Raw genomic sequence first — 4,643 nt, 5'->3', positions numbered from 1 at the left:
TGGCGGGGAGGAGGCAGAAATCCTCAATAAATAAATAAATTAAAAAAAAATAAATAAAAAGAAAGTTTCCAAAGCAAAGACTTCTCAGTCTCTCCTAGAAACCACTGTGGGTAGTCCTGAACTCTTATTTGAGTTGCATTTGTTTTTGTATTCAGCATAGTCTCTGGAATGTGTCCTGGTGTTGGCAATATAACTAAGTAAGTTTGCAAGGAATTCTCTGAGTCACCTGAGAACTGGGTTGTTTGATAGTGCTAAGGCTACCAGCTAACAAAAATAAAAACAACAAAGTAAACGGCAAAAAATTATTAATCTAAAATTCCTACCCCACATTGAATCTTCTACTGTATGTTATTCTTTGGCAGAGACAGATAAAATAAAAAGGTTAAAAAAAGAAGATGCAGAGAGATTTTGGAAGAGTTTCATGTTGCCTTTTATAATTTTCCATGCTTATGTGCATAGTTGACAAGAGAGAGTTGTGACTTTTCTCAGGACATGTAATAGTACTGTTTTTTTTTTTCAAAATGAAAGTTTTCTTTTTCCTAATTTTAAGGAAAATATATACTCATCATAATAATGCTTAAAGCACCAGATTTTACAAAGGAGAAAATCAACTATAACATCATTATGTAGAAATATGGTACTTTAAAACTTTTTGTTAACAGTTATTATTTTATTTGGGTGGAAAAGTACTGTGTGGAGCCCAGGGATCTAACTTAGATATAAGGTTTCTCAGTATGTGTATTATCTAATTGGCCCTAGTTTTTTATTATTATTTCTCAGGTAGGTTTTTTTTTGGTATGTAGTTCTAACTGGTCTTGAACTTATAAATTGTGTATAGTTTCAATTTTTAGAAAAATTGCCTTGATAATCTTATGTTGGTACTGTTTTTTCCTGGTTTAATAAATGTAAAATCTTGCTTGTCATTTAGATGCCACCAGCAACAGCAAGACCAGGTTCTCGTGGTGGTCCCCTAGGGACTGGTGGAGTTTTGTCATCTCAAATCAAAGTTGCTGATCGTCCTGTAACTCAGCAAGGTTTGAGTGGAATGAAAACTGGGATGAAAGGTATTTATTTTATGAAGATGAATGTATTTTGTTTCAAAACTGTTACAGCATATCTTAATAAATGAGAAATGTAGCATGTCATTCTTATTCTTTGACTTGTAAAATTATTATGAAATAATAGAATATATGTGAACTAGAAAGGCATGCTCTACTTTGAGCTTAAATTTTCTGAATATCAAGGAGTTTTGTTACAACTAGAAGAAATTTGAAAGGTTTATGACTGGGAATTAGGTTTTCGTTATTACATAAAAGTATTTTGAAATTCTTTTTGATAGTTTTCACCTTGGAATGGCACTTATTGGGCATGTGAGATGGCTCATCACACGAAGGTCCCAGGCTTGATTATCTGAGTTTGATCTCCAGGACTGCCTTGATATGGAAGGAGAGGTCCAACTCTTATGAGCTGTACTCTCACCTCCACACAGGTGCCACGGCACATACCCATACACATAGAATTTAAAAATTTTCATGTAGTAAAAAAATTAAATAATATCATTAAAAACATTTATTAGATGTTAAAAATTCCTTTTTTCTCCATTATAATGATTAAAAAAAGAAATGAGACTGACATGCTTCTCTCTAAGGCATAATAATATATTTTGTTTTTTAGACAGTCTCAAAAATAGTTACTGTTCTTGCATTCTCTATGCAACTGAGAATAATCTTGACCTCCTATATTTCTACCTCAACTCTCTCAAGTTTTGGTATTGCCACACGTGGCTTAAATTGGTTTTGTAAGTTCTTTTTGATACGACACCAGAGATTGAACCTAGGACCTTGTGTATGCTAGGCAAATGCACTACTACTAAGTCATATCCCTAGCACCATTACACTGTACTTGTTTCAGAAGTTTGATCAATGTGATGTATAAACCAAACCATGGTTAATATTCTTAGGTTTCTTTTTTTTCTTGTGACTAGTGATTTCTGAGGGCTTAAAGCTACTCTTGAGGTGCAAAATTAATTTTAAGGTAAATTACAATATAAATATAACAATAATGATATAACTGTATAACATTGATAAGGCATTCTAAGTTATAGGTGAAATTTTTTGTTGGGACCGCCTGTCAGCTCTGTTCCATCAGCCCGTTCCCAAATAACCACACAGAGAATTAATATTAATTGTAAATGCTCAGCGATAAAGCTTAGGCTTCTTTCTAACTAGCTCTAACAATTTAAATTAAGTCATTTTTCTTATCTAAGTAATACCATGTGGCTCATTGCTTGTTACCTCATTTTCTACATGTCTTGCTTCCTCTGTGTCTAGCTGGAGACTCCTCAGACTCTACCTTCTTCCCAGCATCCTCCTACTCTGGCTCTCCCACCCAATCTCTTCCTTCCCTGTTATAGGCCAGTCAGCTCCCTCTGAACCAGTGAGAGCAATACACATCCACAGTGTACAAAGATTGTTCCCAGCAATAAGTCATCCAGATGGTTTTTAGTCACGTGAGATAGTGTAGCTCCATTATGTGAAAATGCTGCAGAGCTCTATTGGAGACTTGAATGTCCCTGGATTTCAGGGGCTGTTGCAGTCCTGAAGGCAGTTCCCATCAGATATGGAGAGAGAACTGTATTTTTATTATTATTATTTCTCTCTCTCTTTTTTTTTTTTTTTTTGGTCTTTTGGGGGCCTGCCACCCAGCTCCCAAATAAATCACACACAGGGAGGCCTATTATTACTGATAGATGCCTGCCTTAGCTTGGCTATTTCTTACCAGCTTTTCTAAAATTAACTCAGCTAACTTTTGCCTCTGGGCTTTTTCCTTCTCTTCTGTATAGCTTGCTTTCACTCTTACTCTGTGACTGGCTGGGTGTATCCCTGCTGTCATCCTCCCCTTGCCCTTTGTCTTGCTCTCCTTCTTCCAGATTTCTCTTGTATTTTTTTTCTCTGCCTTCCATCCCCACCTAGTCTTTCCCCTGCCTTACTGTTAGCAGCAAGTCAGCTCTTTATTAGCCCATCAGGAGTTTTAGACAGGCAGAGAACAATCACAGCTTCACAGAGTTAAACAAATACAGCGTAAACAAAAGAAACACATCTTTACATTGTTAAACAAATGCTCCTGGGGTCTGGAGAGGTGGCTCCGAGGTTAAGAGCACTGGCTGCTTTTCCAGAGGTCCTAAGTACAAGTCCCAGCAACCACATGGTGGCTCACAGCCATCTATAATGTGATCCGGTGCCCTCTTCTGGCCTGCAGGTGTACATACAGGCAGAATGCCATATACATAAATAAATCTTTTTTAAAAAATAAATCTTCCAGAGCATAAACGTCTTGCACATTCAGATATTCTACAAGTGTAATTAGTGTTCACAAAATATATTTTTTATTTTCCTTTTATGTTATGCATGCGGGTGTTTGGCTGCATGTACTGCATGTGTACCATATGCATGTCTGGTGCTGCAGGAGGTTAGAGAGGCCAAGGGATGCCCAGGAACTGGAGTTAGAGACAACTGTGAGCTGCCATGTGAGTGTTAGAGATTGAACCTGGGTCCTCTGGAATAACAGTCAGTGTTCGTAACTGCTGAGCCATCTCCAGCCCCGACACAAAACTGTCTTTAAACTTTGTAAAATTACATTCATTTATTTTGCCTTCTAAATGAGTTGGCTGAGTTCAGGGCGCTACAGAGTCCATAGTACAGTGAAGATGAGCCAGCGAGCTCTGACAGGATCCCAGAGCCTGTTCGCTTTAAATTCACAACCAAGGTAGGAGTAGCTGAGTGGAAACTGGAGACAATGTTTTGTTTTTTTAAAGACTAATACATTGTATAGAAACTCCAGGACAGCACTTTATTATCCCTATACACGGCAAAAACTGAGGCAGGAAACCTGGATGTTTAAATAGCAACAGAAGAGGGTCACCTCTTCTCAGGCACAGGGAACAGCCTTTTGCCAGATTTCAGGTCTGCTTGTGGCCAGCGGGCCCTTCCCTGCGGCTTTGGTTTTTAGCGCCTGGAGTTTTCTTCTATTTTTCTTGTTTGTTCATTTTTCAGTTTGTTGTTGTTTGTTCTTTTATTTTGGTTTAGTTTTTCGGTTTTTGCTTATTTTATGTGTATGAATATGCTGCTTGTATGTATGTCTATGTATCATGTATATGTCTGCCGTCCCCAGTGGAGGCCCGAACAGGGCGTCAGATCCGCTGGGACTAGAGTTACAGGCAGTTGTGAGCTGCCCCGTGGGTGCTGGGAATTGAACACAGGTCCTCTGGAAAAGCACAGGGCTCTTCAACCCTGAGCTATCTCTCCAGCTCTGAGCGCTTTGGTTTATGCCATGTCTAACCAGAAGTCTCCTTTGCTTTTACAGGTTGGTTGTCTTCTGCCCTATGAACTGCATCTCCTTGGGCGGTTTGTCTTTCATGTTTTGCAGATGTGCAGTTATGCTGGAAAGGGGTTGGGCTTTAGCTTGTTCCTGAGCATCCCTTCTCTCCTAGGTGAGAAACAGGGATGGTGGGCCATCGGTAGGAAGCTGCTGAGCATTAGCTTCACTGTGCTCACTACCCTGAAGACACGGGGCACTGTCCTGGTGGCGGAGTCTGGAAGATTCCGCATTGGTGTCCTTGTGTGGACATTCGCTCCCACACAGTC

This window comes from Microtus ochrogaster, linkage group LG2 (assembly GCF_000317375.1).
Source record: "Microtus ochrogaster isolate Prairie Vole_2 linkage group LG2, MicOch1.0, whole genome shotgun sequence".
Lineage (NCBI taxonomy): Eukaryota > Metazoa > Chordata > Mammalia > Rodentia > Cricetidae > Microtus > Microtus ochrogaster.
This window is presented reverse-complemented; position numbering follows the sequence as displayed.